Source organism: Ailuropoda melanoleuca, chromosome 9, assembly GCF_002007445.2.
Source record: "Ailuropoda melanoleuca isolate Jingjing chromosome 9, ASM200744v2, whole genome shotgun sequence".
Taxonomy (NCBI): Eukaryota; Metazoa; Chordata; class Mammalia; order Carnivora; family Ursidae; genus Ailuropoda; species Ailuropoda melanoleuca.
Window position 1 is genome coordinate 34,694,670 of NC_048226.1, and position 22,277 is coordinate 34,716,946.

At 42.6% G+C, this 22,277-nt stretch overlaps 1 long non-coding RNA gene and 1 pseudogene across 2 annotated transcripts; both read right to left on the reverse strand.

The window, feature by feature from the left end:
• Positions 1 to 6,641: 6,641 nt before the first annotated feature.
• LOC109489065 lies at positions 6,642 to 19,219 on the reverse strand. Of its 2 annotated transcripts, none has more exons than XR_004627794.1 (3): positions 18,936 to 19,219; positions 18,666 to 18,827; positions 6,642 to 6,759 (listed from the first exon to the last, which is right to left on the reverse strand). It is a non-coding gene; the product is annotated as an uncharacterized LOC109489065 (long non-coding RNA). The 2 variants fall into 2 exon arrangements; XR_004627795.1 differs by lacking the exon at positions 6,642 to 6,759 and adding an exon at positions 17,489 to 17,792.
• Positions 16,097 to 17,093, reverse strand: LOC100477795 (annotated as a pseudogene).
• Positions 19,220 to 22,277: the final 3,058 nt, after the last annotated feature.

Consider the following 22,277-nt stretch of genomic DNA (forward strand, 5'->3'; position numbering starts at 1 on the left):
TCCCAAATTCCAGATGTGAATATTCAATGGCCAACTCAAAATCTCTACAGAGATGCCTAAGAAACATCAAAGACCCAAAGCTTTGCTTACAACCCCTCAAGCCTGCTTCTGGTCATCCTTTCCCATTTTTACTGACGNACAGATTAGACGAGTTAATGTAAGTAAAAATACTTTTAAAACATTGTATTTAGTGTATAGCACAAAATAAGTTCTACACAAATGTTTACTATTAATCATTATATTATTCTTCGTATTATTACCATAGCCTTTATAATATGTAAAAATTAGGATAATTTTTTAAAAAGTTCCTTCCCTGATGCTTATACATGGTTGTCAAAACTTATTTTATTTCTCTTGAGAATATCTCAAAAAATAAAATAAAATAAAAAGAATATCCCATAGTATCCTTAGGAATATTTCAGCTCAACTATCACGTATTATGCACCTGTTTTGTGCCCAGCACAGAGCGACCCCGCCCTCCCGGAGCTTGCCGTCAGCGAAAATGTAAGGAGCCACACAGACCAGTAAGAGTAGTCTAGAAGAACCAGCCACTAACAGAGATGACAAGGGAGCTACTCAGTCTTGGTCAAAACTGGGCGGAAAAAATCCTTTTCCGAGAATGTGAAATGATGGGCCTTCCCTCCCCTGAGTCTGGGGCTAAAATTTACACAATGCAAGGGTTCTGGAACACCAAACCTAAGGAAAGAGCGTACACCGTGAAGCATTATGGAATGAGCTCTATGTGAATAAAAAACAGAAAACAAAACAAAACATAAAAAAAGGAAGCTAAAAAAAGTATAGATAATAGACTACCGCTAATACAGAAATTAGTACTACCTCTTGTAATATGTGCTGTATTTGTAGAGACCATCTCTGGATTAGATTGGCATGTCCCAGGCTCAGTCTTTGGTCCCCATCTCCTTTCTAGTGATACTCTGTTGGTGTTCTCACCGAGTCTCAAGGCTTGAAGAACCACCTATGAACCCATCACTCCCAAATTTGTATCTCCAGCTCACATGTCTCTCCCAAATTCCAGATGTGAATATTCAATGGCCAACTCAAAATCTCTACAGAGATGCCTAAGAAACATCAAAGACCCAAAGCTTTGCTTACAACCCCTCAAGCCTGCTTCTGGTCATCCTTTCCCATTTTTACTGACGATAAATCTATCCTTCAGGTTGTCCAGTCCTAAAACCTTGGTGTCATTCTTGACTCCCACTTTTGTTCTCACACCTGTTCATCAGGAAAAAGTGCTGGATCGGTCTTTAAGATCTATCCAGAACCCCACTACTTTATATGTCCTCCACAGCCAGCCCCAGGCAAAGCCATCACCATAAAAATATCTGAATTGCTGCCCCAATTCCAACAGGTCTCCCTGCTTCTACCATAGCACCCCCCTCAATACACACACACACAGCCTAATTTAACTTTAGAATCCAGAGTGATCCAAAAAATGTAAGTGAGCAGGGCACCTGGGTGGCTCAGTTGGTTAAGCAACTGCCTTCAGCTCAGGTCATGATCCTGGAGTCCTGGGATCGGATTGAGCCCCGTGGTGGGCTCTCTGCTCAGCAGGGAGCCTGCTTCTCCCTCTCCCTCTGCCGCTCCCCCTGCTTGTGCTCTCTCACTCTCTCTGTCAAATAAATAAATAAAATCTTAAAAAAAAAAAAAAAGGCAACTAAGTTCATGTCACCTCTACACTTAAAATTCTGCAATGTCATGGTGTCAGCCAAAGTAAAAACCAAATTCCTTAAACTGGCTTACAAGAGCCTGTCTGATGTGTGCCCCTGAGCCTTTCTGATCTCTTGCGACTCCATGTTCCTGCGCTTCACTCCAGCACACGAGGCCCACTTGCTAGTCCTTGATCATGCTAGGCATGTTCCTACCTTATACCCTTTGCTGCAGGCCATTCCCTTTGCCTCGGACATGCACCTCCCAGTTATCCACTTGCTAACTCCCTCAGCTTCTAAAATCGAATCTCGATCGACTCTCACCAAGTCAAGGAGATGTATCATGAGCCCATCATCTAGTATTACACCCTGGCCCCTGCCCAGCACTCCTGATCCTTCTAACACTGCTTTTCTTGCCCCATTTCCCATAAGAATCTCATATATATATATATATGCACACATATATATGTATATATATGTATTCATTTGTATAGTGTACATAATTTGTATAGTGTATATAATACATATATTTATATAAAGAATTGAAAATATAAAAAGAAAATAAAACAAAAAAATTTTTAAGGTTAAAAATTAAAACTTTTAGGGGCGCCTGGGTTGCACAGCGGTTAAGCGTCTGCCTTCGGCTCAGGGCGTGATCCCGGCGTTCTGGGATCGAGCCCCACATCAGGCTCCTCTGCTATGAGCCTGCTTCTTCATCTCCCACTCCCCCTGCTCGTGTACCCTCTCTCGCTGGCTGTCTCTATCTCTGTCAAATAAATAAATAAAATCTTTAAAAAAAAATTAAAACTTCTAGAAATGGGTAATATTGAAGTTTATTGAAATTTCAAATCCTCAATGAATTGTTAAACAGCAGATCTGTCCTTCTTTCCAGATACTCTGGAAAATTCTGAGAAATAATCCACTGTGGAACATAGAGTAACGAAGGAGTAGAAGCAGGAAAATTTTAAAAGGAGAGAATAGAAAACATGGGGAAGAGAAACATATTCAAATAGATAATGGTTGATAATTGTCCAAAATTAATGAAAGAAAATGATTCAGATTTTAAGATACAATTCTAAACTAAGCAAGGTAAGTAAAAATAAACCCATATCCACACACATCTGAGTCAAGATGCAGAACAGAAATTAGAAATTTTAAAAGCAGGGGCACCTGGGTGCCTCAGTCATTTGGGCATCCAACTCTTGATTTTGGCTCAGGTCATGATCTCAGGGTCATGAGACCGAGCCTCCTGTCTGGCTCCACACTCAGCGGGGAGTCTGCTTGGGATTCTCTCTCCCTCTCTTTCTCTGCTCCTGCCCCCCTTTCTCAAAATAAATACAATAAAATCTTAAAAAAAAGAAAAAGAAAAAGAAAATTTGAAAGCAAACAGTAAGTAAATACAGCTTACCAAAAAAGCAATAACAATTTAACCAACAACAGATTTCTCTTCTCTTCAACAATAACAGAAGATAGAAGACTGTTGAAAACTAGCCCCAAAAGGCTGAGAAAAAGAACANGCTAAACAAAAGTCTGAAAATCTCATTTCAAGTATGTTACAACTCCAGTTATGAAAATATGTGAGTGTGTGAACAAAGTCTGGGAGAGAAGAGGAAACAAGAAAGCTCCTGTGCTATACTTAAATCCCAGCTCTACCGCTACCGGATGCAAGGCTTTGGGCGTGTTACTCAAGGTCTCTTTGCCTCAGTTTTCCAGTCCGTAAAATGGGAATAACGATAATAATACTCACCTAGTAACGTTGGTATACAGATTAGACGAGTTAATGTAAGTAAAAATACTTTTAAAACATTGTATTTAGTGTATAGCACAAAATAAGTTCTACACAAATGTTTACTATTAATCATTATATTATTCTTCGTATTATTACCATAGCCTTTATAATATGTAAAAATTAGGATAATTTTTTAAAAAGTTCCTTCCCTGATGCTTATACATGGTTGTCAAAACTTATTTTATTTCTCTTGAGAATATCTCAAAAAATAAAATAAAATAAAAAGAATATCCCATAGTATCCTTAGGAATATTTCAGCTCAACTATCACGTGTTATGCACCTGTTTTTGCCCAGCACAGAGCGGCCCCACCCTCCCGGAGCTTGCCATCAGCGAAAATGTAAGGAGCCACACAGACCAGTAAGAGTAGTCTAGAAGAACCAGCCACTAACAGAGATGACAAGGGAGCTACTCAGTCTTGGTCAAAACTGGGCGGAAAAAATCCTTTTCCGAGAATGTGAAATGATGGGCCTTCCCTCCCCTGAGTCTGGGGCTAAAATTTACACAATGCAAGGGTTCTGGAACACCAAACCTAAGGAAAGAGCGTACACCGTGAAGCATTATGGAATGAGCTCTATGTGAATAAAAAACAGAAAACAAAACAAAACATAAAAAAAGGAAGCTAAAAAAAGTATAGATAATAGACTACCGCTAATACAGAAATTAGTACTACCTCTTGTAATATGTGCTGTATTTGTAGAGACCATCTCTGGATTAGATTGGCATGTCCCAGGCTCAGTCTTTGGTCCCCATCTCCTTTCTAGTGATACTCTGTTGGTGTTCTCACCGAGTCTCAAGGCTTGAAGAACCACCTATGAACCCATCACTCCCAAATTTGTATCTCCAGCTCACATGTCTCTCCCAAATTCCAGATGTGAATATTCAATGGCCAACTCAAAATCTCTACAGAGATGCCTAAGAAACATCAAAGACCCAAAGCTTTGCTTACAACCCCTCAAGCCTGCTTCTGGTCATCCTTTCCCATTTTTACTGACGATAAATCTATCCTTCAGGTTGTCCAGTCCTAAAACCTTGGTGTCATTCTTGACTCCCACTTTTGTTCTCACACCTGTTCATCAGGAAAAAGTGCTGGATCGGTCTTTAAGATCTATCCAGAACCCCACTACTTTATATGTCCTCCACAGCCAGCCCCAGGCAAAGCCATCACCATAAAAATATCTGAATTGCTGCCCCAATTCCAACAGGTCTCCCTGCTTCTACCATAGCACCCCCCTCAATACACACACACACAGCCTAATTTAACTTTAGAATCCAGAGTGATCCAAAAAATGTAAGTGAGCAGGGCACCTGGGTGGCTCAGTTGGTTAAGCAACTGCCTTCAGCTCAGGTCATGATCCTGGAGTCCTGGGATCGGATTGAGCCCCGTGNTTCAGCTCAGGTCATGATCCTGGAGTCCTGGGATCGGATTGAGCCCCGTGGTGGGCTCTCTGCTCAGCAGGGAGCCTGCTTCTCCCTCTCCCTCTGCCGCTCCCCCTGCTTGTGCTCTCTCACTCTCTCTGTCAAATAAATAAATAAAATCTAAAAAAAAAAAAAAAGGCAACTAAGTTCATGTCACCTCTACACTTAAAATTCTGCAATGTCATGGTGTCAGCCAAAGTAAAAACCAAATTCCTTAAACTGGCTTACAAGAGCCTGTCTGATGTGTGCCCCTGAGCCTTTCTGATCTCTTGCGACTCCATGTTCCTGCGCTTCACTCCAGCACACGAGGCCCACTTGCTAGTCCTTGATCATGCTAGGCATGTTCCTACCTTATACCCTTTGCTGCAAGCCATTCCCTTTGCCTCGGACATGCACCTCCCAGTTATCCACTTGCTAACTCCCTCAGCTTCTAAAATCGAATCTCGATCGACTCTCACCAAGTCAAGGAGATGTATCATGAGCCCATCATCTAGTATTACACCCTGGCCCCTGCCCAGCACTCCTGATCCTTCTAACACTGCTTTTCTTGCCCCATTTCCCATAAGAATCTCATATATATATATATATGCACACATATATATGTATATATATGTATTCATTTGTATAGTGTACATAATTTGTATAGTGTATATAATACATATATTTATATAAAGAATTGAAAATATAAAAAGAAAATAAAACAAAAAAATTTTTAAGGTTAAAAATTAAAACTTTTAGGGGCGCCTGGGTTGCACAGCGGTTAAGCGTCTGCCTTCGGCTCAGGGCGTGATCCCGGCGTTCTGGGATCGAGCCCCACATCAGGCTCCTCTGCTATGAGCCTGCTTCTTCATCTCCCACTCCCCCTGCTCGTGTACCCTCTCTCGCTGGCTGTCTCTATCTCTGTCAAATAAATAAATAAAATCTTTAAAAAAAAATTAAAACTTCTAGAAATGGGTAATATTGAAGTTTATTGAAATTTCAAATCCTCAATGAATTGTTAAACAGCAGATCTGTCCTTCTTTCCAGATACTCTGGAAAATTCTGAGAAATAATCCACTGTGGAACATAGAGTAACGAAGGAGTAGAAGCAGGAAAATTTTAAAAGGAGAGAATAGAAAACATGGGGAAGAGAAACATATTCAAATAGATAATGGTTGATAATTGTCCAAAATTAATGAAAGAAAATGATTCAGATTTTAAGATACAATTCTAAACTAAGCAAGGTAAGTAAAAATAAACCCATATCCACACACATCTGAGTCAAGATGCAGAACAGAAATTAGAAATTTTAAAAGCAGGGGCACCTGGGTGCCTCAGTCATTTGGGCATCCAACTCTTGATTTTGGCTCAGGTCATGATCTCAGGGTCATGAGACCGAGCCTCCTGTCTGGCTCCACACTCAGCGGGGAGTCTGCTTGGGATTCTCTCTCCCTCTCTTTCTCTGCTCCTGCCCCCCTTTCTCAAAATAAATACAATAAAATCTTAAAAAAAAAGAAAAAGAAAAAGAAAATTTGAAAGCAAACAGTAAGTAAATACAGCTTACCAAAAAAGCAATAACAATTTAACCAACAACAGATTTCTCTTCTCTTCAACAATAACAGAAGATAGAAGACTGTTGAAAACTAGCCCCAAAAGGCTGAGAAAAAGAACAATTATGTACCCAATTTTCATTCAAGGATTAGGGTGGAAGTAAAGACATTTTTGGAATAGAAAAGTAAGTGTCTTAGCTCCGGCTGCTATCACAAAACACCACAGACTGGGGGCCTTAAAAAAACATACATTTATTTCTCACAGTCTGGAGACTGGAAAGTCCAAGATCAAGGTGCCAGACAATTCAGTTCCTGGTGAGGGCCCTCTGGTTGGTTTGCAGAAGTCTGCCTTCCCCCTGTGTTATGCACGTAGACAGAAAGAAAGAGTTCTGTTCTCTCTTTTTCTTATAAGGATACCAACCCATCATGATCTCAGCTAAACCAAATCACTTTCCAAGACCCACCCCCCTCCCTGCTTCAAACACTATCACACTGGGGGTGAGGACTTCAAAATAATGAATTTTGGGGAAACACATTCAGTCCCTAACACGAAGACAAGAAGTTTACCACTACTAGATCATTGAAGAAAACACTAATAACAGATACGTTCAGGAAAGCAGGAAATTGAAAGCAAAATAAATTAAAAGTAAAAAAGAAGTCAAGAGATTAATAAACATGTAAGTAAATCTGAAACAAACACTGTCTCATACACTGATAGAAAAGAATAATAAGAGTGATAAAAATAGGATGAGAGGCACCTGGCTGGCTCAGGCAGCTAAGCGTCCGACTCTCAATTTCAGCTCAGGTCATGATCCCAGGGTCCTGGGATCCAGTCCAGCATTGGGCTCCCTGCTCAGCGGGGAGCCTGCTTCTCCTTCCCACTCTGCCATCCCCTCCCCGCCCCACCCTCCACCCTTCCCCACCCACTTGTGCTTTCTGGCTCTCTATCTCTCTGTCAAATAAAAACACAAAATCTTTAAAAAACAAAAACAAAAAACACAAAAACCTCTCCATACTCCAGAATGTGACACCAAAAACACGAACAGACGAGGACTTTTAAAAACGTGAACCACAATATCATTATCTCAAATAACAAAATAAACATTATTGCCTCAATATCATTTAATATGAAATTTGTGTTCGATTTTCCCTAAGCGTCTCAAAACTTTTTTCATCTACTTGATGTGTTCAAATCAGGATCCAATAAAAGGTGTGCCCATTGCATTCAATTGATGTCTTTCGTATCTCTGTATACCCATCAGTTTCTCCCCTCTTTTTGTTATTTCTATTTTAATTGCTATTTAAAATTTGTTGGAGAAACTTGTCGAATTCCTCATTTTCTGGAGTCAGATGACTGCATTCATGTAGGATGAATGTAGTATGTAGCATGAACTAACACAGTTCTCTGCCTCCTGAATCTCGTGGAAACTCTAGTTAGATCTAAAGATTGAATTAGATTTAGATTAAATGTTTTCATTATCTGTTTTCCTTTCTTTTCTTTTTCTTTTTCATCCCAGGATGTTTTGTAGGTGATACAGTGTACTGCCTCTTTCATCTCATGAAAAGCACTTAAGGCCAAATCTCCTAGTGTTAAAGAAGTGAAGGTTGACCAGTTGGTTCAGGTGATATCAGTCTAATATGTCCTATGTAAATTTTCCAAGCAACTGTGCACAGGATAGTGTGAATAGCATTGATGACAAGTGCCTAGATTCGTTGTTTCATTAGAGGTCACATAGCAATGCTTTTAAAATTATATCATTTTCCCCACACTGATTAGTTAGAGTTCTTCCATAGAAAGTTCTCCCTCAACCATGTACTTATTCCGAAACCCATGTAATAAGAAAAACAATGTAAATGCTGAAATCCTTCTTTCTCTTTATCAATTTTCAGAATAATAAATGAGTGTCATAGCAAGTTTTAAAAATGATAAATATAATTTTTACTTTCATTTTATATTAAACTTCTTGATTTTTTTTAAAGATTTTATTTATTTATGTAACAGAGAGACAGCCAGCGAGAGAGGGAATACAGCAGGGGGAGTGGGAGAGGAAGAAGCAGGCTCCCAGTGGAGGAGCCTGATGTGGGACTCGATCCAGGAACGCCGGAATCACGCCCTGAGCCGAAGGCAGACGCTTTAACGACTGCGCTACCCAGGCGCCCCAAAACTTCTGGATTTTTATGTTTGATGCATATCAAATCATTGGAGACATTAGTGTTTAATTCTCTGTTTATTCCATCTTTGGCTAGATTTTTGTAGCAATTAGGAAGAGGACGGAGCTTTACAGGGATAACAGGCACAAACCCAGGAGTGAGCCACAGAGATCTTGAGGTAGACTTTAAACTTCTGCAGCATGTGGGATGGACATCGAAGTCCATCCTAACTGGGTCTTAGCAGAAGGGAGACACAGCTGATATCTGTTAGGCAATTACTACCTGAATACTTTTTACTTCCCATTCATCACCATCTCCCCCAAATACAAATTTCCCTGGTTAATTCCTATTCACTGTTCAGATCTTGATTTCAAAATTCCTGAAGTTGTTTCCTGTCCTCCCAGGTCCAAGTTAGGTATTCCTACTCTGCTCTCTGATAACACCCTATACATTTCCACACTTCTCACAATTCTAATAACATAATTCACTGACTTTCCCCTCACTAGATTCTAAACTCTATGAAGACAAGAACAGTGTGTCTACTATTCTATTTCTAACACACTCAACACATAATAGGAACTCAGTAAGCATTCTTTAAAAGAGAAAGCAGGGGCACCCGGCTGGCTCAGTCAATTGAATGTGTGATTCTTGATCTCAGGGTTGTGAGTTCGAGCCCCACATTGGGCATAGAGCTTACTTTAAAAAATAAAATAAAAAGATAAAAGAGAAAGCAAATTGAAAAGGGGAGGGAAGAACGAAAAGGAAGGAGACTATGCCCAAAGCATGACATACTCCCCCTTTTCCAATAGAACAGTCCTGTTTGGTGGGCCATGGTAGGGGAGAAACTGAAATCCAAATACTGACCCAAAGCAAAGTTTTTTTCAAGACACTCATTTCCCATCCGGGACTGATCTTTCAGAGTCATGACTACCGGGATGAAAAGTTGCAGAGGGCTTTCCACTGTTTCTAAGGAATGTACTGCTATCCTACATTACTCTCCAGATTATTCAATTGCTTAGAGAACAAAGACACTAGAAAATTGAGAGACAAAGAAGGCAAAGATATTTCTCCCCCTTCTGTGTATGCCCTCTCCTTGTAAAGGCTTACCTGGCGTGGCGATGGTTAGAGTCTTTTGGGCAGCAAGGCTAGAGTAAGCTCAGAGGTCACAGGGTGGTGGTGGTGAGGGAGTCCCAAGATTGGAGCAGGGACAAATAGGAAAAACACAGTAGTGTCAGTTCAAATTGCCAAGAACGGACCCCAAGTGTTGCAGGGGGACAGTTATATATCCTGAATATGAGGCTAAGAGTTCAGTCCAGAAGAGTTAGAAGGTGATTGCGAGCAGGCTTTCGAGGAGAGGAAAGAAATACACTATATAAATATTATTAAACAATATTTAAGAGTGGATGTTGTTTAAAATATGCAGCTTCTTCAACCAATAGGATATGCGGCTTGCTTTTGAGAGCCAGCCCAAGTGTGGTGTGTGGGCAAGTCTGCCTAGTTTCAAGCACCGGGGAGTGGAGTGAGTAATCACTGCTTTTTGTTCAACTCTTAATTTCTGAGATCTGGATAGGCTCTCCTGAAGACAGCCAGTCTGAGGGATTCTCACTGAAGTGTCTCATGGCAGACAAAAGTGATGATGCTTGCCGTGGAGGAGGGAACAACATTCCAGGGCGGATTAAGAAGAAAACTCACCTCTCCAGTTGAAAGCCAGGGGCAAGGGAGAGGGAGCCCAGCCCTAGTACTAAGAAAAAGATACATGGAATTTCTGGCAATGGTTCTTAGCCGATGGAGTCCCAGAAATTAAATTAATGATTTAAGAGAGTTGCATGGCCAGAAAGAGAAAAGGAAAAAGACAAAAAACAAAAAACAAGCTTAGTGAAGAAGGCCCCACAACTTCTCAGTTCCTAAAACAGTCCCAAAGCCCAAGTATTTGTACTAACTGCTTTGAACGCACCGCACATCATTCACTGTCCCTCTCAGATTGCCCTAAATAAGGGACTGGACAAGGGGAATCCACCAGTGAGAGTCGGAGGCAACCAGATCGGCTAACCAAGGAACTCGCTCCACTGCCACCAAGGACATGACTAATGGATGCACGTGAGAATCTGGGATCCTATAATTTATCAACAACGGAAGGCATGAGCTCTGGACAGATCACCAATGATGGCTCTTCTTTTTTTATTTTCTGAGTGGGAGGTTTTCACTGTGGCCATTCCAGTTTTCCCACCACTATTTTGTACCAGATGTGTAAGAAGTGCTCATCTTTAAATAGTCCACAGGTTGCAAGACGGTGAGATAGCAAATGTTGACAAAAGCAAGACTGAATTGGAAGAGGCATGGAATTCGCCCTGAAATCATGTGCTCTGATCCTGAATAATAATCCCCATAAAAACTCTTTTGGATGCAGTGGTGGAACATGACTTTAGGGTATCCTGTGTAGGAAAGGGGCACATACTGTATAGAAATGATACCTACATGGTCCAAGTAGATCATCTTAGGTGGGGTATCTTTGAATGTATGAGAGGGGAAAAAAGGTGTCTATGTATGGCAGGGAGAGGGTCTTACAGTTTGCCCACCACAAACCCATTTCCCTAGCTCTGGGAATGCCTTATCTGCACCCTAACCCCATTGCTATCCACGTGGCCAGAGCGGCAGGGCTCCTGAAAGCCATATTTGGACAAAATGACCAATCCCTCAAACCATATGTGGTGGGACCGAGTATACACCCGCTCCAAACTGAGCCAAGGACGCTGGAAATGCACTCGAAAGGTCCCCACTTTAGTGTGGGTCACTCTTGAATGGACAAAACAAAGCCCCGGGATTTGACTATGACCGTAATTTCCAATGTGAAGAATGAGAAATGGTGGAAACCCATCTACAGAGAGAGGAATGTTCCAGCGTGAAAGACGAGCAGGGGCCAGCACAGAGAGACATGGGATGGACTTCCAAGCCTTGGTTCCAGTTCAAGCCACTGGTTACATCCCTACACTAGGATTTCAGGAGACATTCCCTTACCTTTAAAACAAAGCCCCCCTCTTGGCTGAAGCTATCTCAGACCAGTTTCTGCAATTTGCAACCAGTGGAGTCCTAAGGAATAAAGAGATTCATCCCAGGATTTGAGACATTCTCTTTTTTTTGTACAGGAAACCTTTGTTTTGAGACTTCTTTGTGTACAGGAGCGATCTAGTGATTGTAAACACAGTCTACGTGAAGAGACCGAATGAACCATTAATTAGGTCATCCCATTCCAACCATCTTTATCCCAATCTATTTCCATCATGCAATTATAATTTCCTCACATAGTCACCCCCATAAAAGCAGGTCTCAGTTTTCCCCCAAACTGTCTACCTTAGGACTCACATCAGGAGAGTGTGGGATTTGCGTGGCTGGGAGTAGACGGTGTCAGTCCCACACAGCCCTGCGCTTAATTCAGCTCTTGGTCGGTGTCCTGAGCAAGTCTAGGTGTACCCGCTTCCGAGTCAGATTGCAGGAGCTGCACTTGGGCCCAGAAGCAGCCCAAGGGAAAGCAGGAAAACTCAGGTCCGCAGGGAGGATTCAGTGTCTCAGAAGCTCATCCCAAGCAGTATTTGGAGGGAAATACATTCACGAGTGTTAAGTGTGATTCTGTTTTCCCCCCATCCTTAGAGTTCAGAGACCAATTGAAACAAGAAAAATGTGCAGGATTCCTGTGCCTTGTCTGATGAGGTCAGCATCCGTTTATTGCTCGGCATGGCAGAAAATCTGCTTACCTTCCTCAAGCGATGGGATGAACGTTTGTCCCGAATCCATTTGTTTCTTTTAAAAATCATCTTAGGGGGCGCCTGCATGGCTCAGCCGATTAAGCATCTGCCTTCAGCTCAGGTCATAATCTCCAAGTCCTGGGTTCGAGCCCCACATGGTGGGGAAAACCCTGCTCAGTGGGGAGTCAGCTTCTCTCTCTCTCCCCCTCTGCCCCTCCCCCACCCCCTCATTCTCTCTCTAAAATAAATAAAATCTTTAAAAATAATAAATAAAAATAAAAATCATCTTAATTTAGTAATTGTGTACCTAAGGAATTAATGAAGTTTAACTGCTGAAGAAGAGAGAATTTTTTTCAATCATTTTGATTTGGTTATCATGAATTTGAGGAATTGATGGAGTATCAATGTTGACATGTTGAGTAATGACCTTCCCTTGGTCCAAAGTAGAAATGAGTTAAATAAATATGAGTCAAAATTAATCTAGGGAATTAAAATGAGATATTTTTAAACATTGCCTGTAAATATTATGATGCAGAAATTTAAATACAAATGTGCACGAACCTTCAAAATTATTTCCATCTATTTACTTGATAAATACTGACTCAAGAAATTGCTGTGCTGAATTCAATCAATTATCTTTAGGTCATCTAGTGACAGTTTAATTATCCTTGTGTGGCTTTGGCTTTTAAGTGCAAACATTATAGTCCTTCTCCCATACCCGGTCTACTACTCCTAGCATATGGTACAGTGCACGATTTACTAGAAAGCTGCTCGCAAAGGAGGTCTGTAGAATGAAAATCTCTTCTGCTCCTGCTGCTAAAACATATTTTGTAGATTTAAAATATATTCATGGAACCAAGTCTTCTGAGTTTTCGTCTTCTATGACTGGATTTCGCAATGTGCCAGGGATTTTTTTATATTGCTCATTTTAGGAAACCTTTTTATGTCTCCTAAGTTCTCAATGGAATGACACCCTGCCCATCTGTTCTTCTGTCTAGCTCCTCTGTAAGTCCCCTGCTATGTTGCCAAGGCAACACTACCTGCTATGACATCAATCATAACAAATGGTTATCCCTTCACTAGACTTCAGATATCAAATGCAACACTTGGCTTTCAAAACCATGGTTTCTTATGAGTAGGGTTAAGGTTTCTTCCTCAGGGGCTACCTGCCCAGTGGGACAGCAGACAACCCAAGAGTCATCTTCCTATAATCTCCTTAGCCATGAGCTTCCTTCTGTAGTTAGGAAACCCATAGCTCTAAGCCAGTCCTATCCCATCTTTCACCCTGGCTGACTCAGTCTCTCACAGAAGCATCTAGAATTGCTGGGGATAGGAAACCACTGGCAGAAGGACTCATACCAGTGGTTTTCAAACTTCACTGTGACTCAGAATACCCTGGGCTGAGTGCAAACAATACCATGACTGGACTCCACCCTTCCTTGGCTCTGATTCGATAACTGTGGAGTAGAATCTAGGCTTCTTTTCCACAAGCCCCCTGGGTAGATGTACAACAGAGTTGGAGAAACAATAACCTACATTTTCTTATTCAGGAGCCCCAGGATCAGCTAGTTATTGTTTTTGGATGCATAGGACTTGGGTTACCTACGTCAGCATTGCTGGGATATTTGAAAAATCAGATTCCTGGGCCCCACTTCCTAAATCAGAATCTGAACGTGGAATCCAGACATCTGTATGCCAAACATGCCAAGACAATTGTAATGACCCTAGAGAGACCAGCCAGACCTGGATCCAAATCCCAGCTCCACCCCGTAAGTAGCCATAAGCACATTTTTAAAGAACGTCTCTGTGTCTGTTTCATCTGTAAAAATGAGGCTGATAGTATCTACCTCATAAAGGGACAACCAGGGGTTTGTTCTTCCAACCAAAAGTCACGCTGCAAAATTCCAACACAGTTCCAGAGACAGAGACAACACAGAGAGTCACGGAAGTGAAAATATAATTTCAATTATTTCAAGAATCTATTGACCCACAAAGTATTTCTGTATTTCATAAAAATCCGGATGCTGGAGAATATGTTGCACTTATACAATCCCAGAAGGGAGAAAGGTAGAGAACTTCTGTCTTGGAGAAAGGTGCTTGGACAACTTTTCTTCCTCTCTGGGTCACCCCACCAGCAGGATGTTTCTTGGACTTGAGAGGAAGAACACTTCTCTCTACCAGACTCTTGCTGCCTGAGCCGAGTCAAGATAGAATCTTTCTCCAGCTGTCACAGACCTTCCAGGTTTCCAAGACACCTTCAAATGCTATTGAAATGATGCATCCATAATCAAGAATGACACTCCCTGGAGATTTGCACTGGCCCTCCCAAAGATTCAGGGTGCAAAAGTCAAGGCTATGGCCCAGTATATCTGGAGTGAGGCTAGAAACAAAGCGTAACATGCTGATTCCCCTGCTTCCAGTTTCAGCCTGGCAGAGTCCTGTTCAGCTGGGGCTGCTGTTCATTTCTAAATGACCCTCCGAAAATAAACAACTCGGAGAAAAAAGAGACTCCTCCAAAGTGGCAGGGGTGACCTTAGCACCCACAACCCTTCACACATATCAGCCTGCTCAACTCGAGGTGTGCGAGGAGCAGAGAGTCTGATGTTGAGAGTAACACTAGGAAGACAATTAAATAATTGGAAAATAAAACCTTTTGGGAAGGGCTAAAGGAAATAAGATATTTAGCCTGGAGAAGAGAAGGCTGAGGAATGACCTAATTATAGGCTTCAAGTACATGAAGAATTAATCTACAGCAGATGGTGACCAGCTGTTTTCAATTCCCATTGAATACAGTACAACAGAAGATTGGCTTAGAGGGTAATATAAAGGATTTAGGATAGATAAAAGAAGGAATTTACTGGTTTTCGAGGGTCACAGAGGTTAAGAGGAGATAGGCTCTATTACTTAGGGAGATGACAGCCACTCCTTCTCTGAGGTTTCCCAGGTTGGATTGGTTTGTTGCAGTGCACTGAGGGGGAAGGAGAGCTTTCTTCTGTGCTGCTGAGGGCCAGCCCCGCTCAATGGCTGTTCGTTGCACCTGTACGCTCTATTCATATGGCTTCTCACGGCTGTCTTGTTGCTTTTCCATACATCATTATGATCACATCAGTGACATTCATCAAGTGCTGAGTGATTACCAGACATGGTGGAAGAAAACGACATCATTTCCACTTTGTCGCCTTCAAACCTTTCTTTGCCATTTGACAAGTATAAGCATTTACTGAGAACCATCTGATTGCCAGGCACTGTCTCAGACCTCGGAGGAATATCCAGATGAATACAACACGGTTGTTCTCAGCAACAGGGGAGACCGCGCGTGAGTGTGTTGGGGAAGCAGCAAGGGTGGTGTGTCATAATCAGCTGAGAAACTTAAAAACACACACACACCAAGTCCCTCCCTCCCTCGTGAGACTCTGATATGTCTTTAGTGGCGTATCATTCTGACATATTCTGCCAAATCATAATCATCACTAGCAAGTTAAGAACCCCTATTTTTTACCTCAAAATGTAATAAGAAATACACTTTATTTTTCTATTTTAAATTTTAAATCCGGTATAGTTAACATACAGTGTTATGTTAGTTTCAGATGTACAGTATAGTGATTCAGCAGTTTTATACATTACTCAGTGCTCACTCATCATGGTAAGTGTAATCTTAACCCCCTTCACCTATGTCACCATCCCCCCCCCACCTCCCCTCTGGTAACCACCAGTTTGTTCTCTACAGTTAAGAGTCTGGTTTTTTAGTTGTGTCTCCTTTTTTCTTTATTCATTTTGGTTCTTAAATTTCACGTATGAGTGAAATCATATGGTGTTTGTCTTTCTCTAACTTACTTCGCTTAACGTTATATTTTCTGGATCAATCCATGGTTTTGCAAATGGCAAGATTTCCTTCTTTTCTATGGCTGAGTAATATTCCATTGTGTATATATATGCTGTATTTTCTTTTCTTTTTCTTTTTTTTTGCAGAAAGACATAACTCTAATAAAATTTATTGGTTTTCTTTGATTGCCTCTGGTCCAGCTTTGGAAGGGCTCTGTAGGTCCTTCCGGCCTTGTTTCTGGGCTGCTGCTTTAGTTTTTAAGGCCCTTTTTTGCTTCTTGAGCTTTCGTACCTCCCGGAAGACCCGAATGCACAGGGCCTTCTTGGCTGCCCAGCGTTGGTGGCCTTCCCGGTGGTACAGCGGGGGAAAGGTGTACTCAATCCCCAGCTCCTTGCACGTCTTCTCGAAGACACCGTAGTTGGTCTTCCAGACGTTTTTGAGCATCTTTTTCCTCTGGTCGATGCTCTTCAGCAGATAGCGCTGGTGGGCTTTGTCCTTTTGATGTTTCTGCATGTGTTCTTCGTAACTGCGGATCTTGACAGTCAAGGCAAAAATTCAAGCCTCCAGGGAGCTGGTGTCCTCAGGGTTTGCCAAAATCTTGTTCATCAGCTGCTCTTGGTTGATTTTTAGCTTCTCTTTCTGGTTGGCCATTTCTAAAGACAAGAGTCTTCACACGACATCGTCAAACCTCTCCATTCCAGGAACGTTCTGGTAGTCTTTGAGCAGCGTGGAAGGGGGTGGGTCATCTTCTTGGCTGGGCTGGACTGGTTTCTGGGCTGCATATGCGTGAACGGCTGGGAGGATGACACCTCGAGGAGAGGGAAGGCCCCACTGGCAGGAGGGAGGCCTGGCACACGCTCTGCCCGGCAGCCCAAGGACTGGGGCCTGGGTCACTGCCTGGGTCCGAAGCGACCTCAGCACCCTCCACGCCGTCCTCAGCATGGTGACTTGTGACCCCGCAGGGCCGGCGCCACGGCCACCATCCCTATCGCAGCACGGACCAGGTTACATGGGCTCCCTATGCCACATTTTCACATTTATCCATCCATCTATTGATGGACACTTGGGCTGTTTCCTTAGTCTATTGTAACTAATGCTGCTATAAACGGGGTATATGCATCCCTTCAAATTAGTGTTTTCATAAGGAAATACATTTGAAATTGATCCAGTGTACACTTACATACACACACACTCACACATGTGTTCATACACATGCACATCAGTGACAGAGGATTTCATACAACAGGAATTTACTACTTCTTCTCTCTTCTATTCTATTCATTTTAAAAATATATCAGTCAACTCCAACAAATTGAGTTTACAATGTTCTAACTGGTCATGACCCAAAGTTTGAAAAACACTGCTGCAGGGAAACAGGGTAGCTTTGCTCCAGTGCCGAGATATAAGAATTCATATTTTTATGCTTCAGTCAGAGGCCAAAAAAAAGGGTGTGGGTCTATGCTAGGAGAAATAGGCCAAGGGTCTCTGAAGTTTCTCTAAAACTTAAACAAAAAGAGTTCATATGTGTTCCAGCCCAAATCGCCAAGATAGGAGAGGGTGGGGACAAAAGTCCCAGTGGGTGCTAAAACACCCTGGGATGTTTGCTGGGATTGTCCTCTGGACTCCATGGATCCTTTTGGGGGCTTGGTTATGAAGGTTATGAAGATTTGGGGTCCTACAAATAAGGATATTCGAAGTCAAGAAGACACCTAGCATAGTGGAACCCTAGTGACCAGGAGAAGGGAATATTTGGTTCCAGTCCCAGCTAGGCCTCTAATCATCAGTTCAGTCGGTCCAAGCAGGTCGCTTAATGTCTCATGAGGCAAAGCAGCAGGGTCCGTGGTAATATCTGCAGGCACTGTCAGTCAGCCCTGCAGGCCGCTGCTCCTCAAGGGACATTCTCCCTCAGAACGGAGGGAGGGGGCCACTGCGGTCTAGTGGTCACCTGACCTGCAGCAACGACACTGTCCTACTACCTTGGGAGACTTCACTTTAAAATCGTGACCCACTTGAGTGGCTCAGTGGATTACGCATCTGCCTTCAGCTCAGGTCATGATCCCAGGGTCCTGGGATAGAGCCCCAAGTCGGGATCCCTGCTCCGTGGGAGAGTCCTTGTCTCCCTCTCCCTCTGCCCCTCCCCCTGCTCGTGCTCTCTCACTCACTCACTCTCTGTCTCAAATGAACAAATAAAATCTTTAAAAAAATAAATAGGGGCTCTGTCGTTAAGCGTCTGCCTTCAGCCCAGGGCATGATCCCAGGGTCCTGGGATCGAGTCCCGCATCAGGCTCCCTGCTCTGCTGGGAGCCTGCTTCTTCCCTCTCCCACTCCCCCTGCTTGTGTTCCCTCTCTCGCTGGCTGTCTCTCTCACTCTCTGTCAAATTAATAAAATCTTTTAAAAAAATAAAATATAAATAAATAAATAAAATCATGACCTAAGTCTGAACATAGAGCTTTTTGAGATGGTTGTTGATTGGCTATCAGTCAGCGAGTTACAGGTGAAGAGTATGAGCTTCAGCTTCCTCAGTCTATACACCAGGGGTGATCCTACCTGTACTAACAGCAGCAGATTCCGGCTCAGGGCTGGGCCAGGCAGCCACACAAGGGGCAGCTTGCGTGATGTCCAAAGTCCCAACTTTGTCTCACTACGCCTGCCTGAGCGACACCAGGTGGGTCAGAGGTGGGGGGTCACAAAAGAATATGGCTGTGGAGGCTGGGCAATCCAAAAGGGAAAAGATATAAATATAAAGACATACATATATATACAAAATATTCGTGTATTCAGATGGGCTAATACATTCGTACGAATCATAGTTCCTACCCTAGAGAGCTCCGCAGACTAGAGGGAGACTGGGGCGGAATGAACAGCTGAAGCACAGCATCTCACAGGCCATGATGGAAATAGGAGCATCTGACTCTCTCCTTACCTCCTCATATATTTCCCCCTCACTTCCTCTAACGCCGGTTCTCAATCAGGGGCCATGCTGCACCTTCCCTCAAGCGACATTTAGAAATGTGTTGCATAATTTTAGTTGTCAGATGTCTTAGCCTATTAGGGCTGCGATAACAAAATACCACAGGTTGGGTAATAGGAAATGCTAGCAGTGGAAATTCTTCTCTCACAGTTCTGGAAACGGGAAGTCCAGGATCAGGGTGTCAGCGTGGTTGGGCCCTCTCTTGGCTGCAGACTTCTCCCTGCATCCCCAAATGGTGAGAGGGGCGGGGGGGTCTGTAGTGTTATGCTTTGGTGGAGGGGGTAGAAAACAGACCAGTAAACAAACAGGTGAGCAATATAACATCAGATGGTGGGAAGCGCCATAAGAAAAATACAGTAGGGAGAGGGGTGACTATTTTAGATGGGATCCTCAGAGGAAGCCTCTCTGCAAACACTTGAATAAAGACTTTTATTAAGTAAGTGAGTGAACCATGTATGAAACAGTGCAAGGAGCCTTTCAGGCAAAGGGAACAACAGGTGCAAATGTCTGAGTCTGGAGTGTGCTTGTCAACTTATAGGAAGAAGGAGGAGACTGGAACAGGATGTGCAAGGAGAAGAGGGATAGTCAGTGAACGTGGAACGTTAGCCTGTGTTTGATGATGTAGGACCTTGTCGGTCACAATAAAGACCTCGAATTTTATATTAAATATGATGGAAAGGCATTAGAAGATTTTGAGCTGAGAATGACATGACCTGACTTATATTTTTAAATGATTAGTTTATGAGAAAGAAACTGAGGTGCAAGAGTGGAATGAGAAGCCAGATTTGAAACGTCAAAGAACATCTGGTTAGCAGAATGCACGTCATGTACCTGCGCCACAACTTCCAGGGATGGAGAGAGCAAGAACCTGGCTTCCAAAATGGCGGGCAAAGTCTTGACTCTACCGAATCTCATATGTTGGCAGAATCCCCTGCAAACAGGAATGGGAGTCAGATGCTGGAATGATCAGTGTCCATAACACAGTAGACTCAAAGGTCTTGGTGAGCAGTTGGGGCAGGAGAGAGGAAGCGTAGGGGGACAGCCAGGGCTCTGGCATCGGGAACTAAGTAAACAATGGCATTATTTATTCATCAAGGTAAGAAACACAGAAGGGAAAAGAGTTTTGAGGGAAAAGGTGTGAAGCTCCATTTCAGTCATGTGAAGTATGTCTAGAAGGGAGTGGATGATCTCCATCTAGAGCTCAGGAGTATGGCCTAATTGAGAGATGCACATGTGGACTCGCTGGTACACAGGTGGTATATTACAGCTGCAACAGTAAAGGAGACCTATTCCAAAAGGGCAGAGAAAGAGCAGGGAAGAGTTCAGAGCTCAGATGCTAGAAAACACCAAGGTTTAAGGTGCGGGCAAAGGGAAAGGAGAAGGCAAAAGCAATGAAAAGAAATAGAAAAACAGGAGAAAAAAAAGAACCAGGGCCTGGTCCATAGCATCAAACGCTACAGAGAGAGGCCCAGGAAGTCGCTATTGTTCCCTGTACAGAACTCTTCACATGCTGTGTTCACGATACATGGCAAACATGGAACTTGAGCTGTTTTCTTCCATTGAGGCGTGGACAACTTACACTACCAGCATACACGTGAGACATTATGTACAGAGTACCACCAACAAGGGAAGCTCAGCCAACCATTGGTCTTCAGTTTTATTGGGGATCCCTCACATACTGCCTATGGGGTTGACCTTTAGTCCGCGCTTCAATAGTGGTCAAGCTATTACTGTTAGTCACCAGTCCCCTCTAGACACAAAACTGATATGCCATGGCCCAACACCCCAACATAAACCATATTGTTAGACTCTCTGGTGGCCTAAGCCCCAAGGAAAACAAAGACACTCTGATCAGGTATGACATTCTTAGGGCCTACAGATCATCTTCCAGTAGCAGAGGGTAAAGGCCAAACCTCTCTTTGGGTAAAATTAATTCTTCATGATACACAAGGTACTATGCTGATAAAGTGTGGAATAAAAAGGGCAGGGGCTTAAGCCAAGTAAAGTTGTGAATAGTTGGCATAGGGAATAAAAAGAGGGTCAAAGGCAAAGATTACCGCATAACAGTGGAATGGCAGCCAGCAGAGATCATCTGGCTTGGGCAGGAAGGAGGACTGACATGATCATGTTCAGACTAGGTACTTCTCAGAATACAGCCAACAGGTTGTGCATTGCATTTGCATCAACTATGACATAAGTGACATCCCATGAAGACACAGCAGCGCTGGTGTCTCTAGGTGGCTTCTATAACAGGAAACCACCCAATCCATAGCATTCCTGTTCCGTAAGTGCACCTATTTCATAAGAAACATGATTTATGGTTTGTCTACTGTAACTGTCAGGTGTAGCCAATTTAGGCGACTCTCCTAAACCATACTGACAGAGATTGAGTCATATCAACAAGCAAGGCTCCAGAACCTACCAAGAGCAGCACATGTGCTAGACTCTGCTTACAATGATGAAAATTATAGGATACCTACCCTCAAATAGTTCACAGTCTGGCTAGGAAGATAGCACCTAAATAAGTTGGGGTTTCTAAAGAAAGCACCAGGTCTAAGTACAAAAAGAGGAAAAACTCACTATGAATGAGATATATTTATGATAAGGTTCAGGAAGACATTCCCAAGACTATTTTATCCACTACCATAGAGCCGGCTCCTAGCAACAACTGGCACATACCAGGCATGAAATATGCTCTTTGTTAAGTGACTAAATGAACGAGTGAAATATTATTAAACAATTAACTTAAAAATATACACATATTGAAAATACAAGTGACAAAGAGGTATAGTTTCTTTACCAGGAAGGGTTATATAAGACTCTGTTCTGATGTGGGGCCAGATCTTCCTCCTTCCCAGCTGATTTTTCACCCTCTAATTTACAACTGAGTTCCACACGAGTCTATTTTGGTTCTATTATCATCACACTAGTTTGTACCCAGCAACGGATGCTGAACAGGGAACTTCACTTGAATAAGAGCGTTCTGAATAAAGCCCTTCTATCTACGAATCTTGTTTGCAAACACTTTATGTAGCTGATATGAGAGATGCTCGAAGATACCCTACTTCTTAAGGAAAGGAAGTAAAGGATTTTTTCAGATTGCATATAGCCCAAAGAACATCTCTGAATATGCAGAAATCCTTTCTTCTCTGGGAGCAACATACTTTAACATTGAGGTATAGGGGATT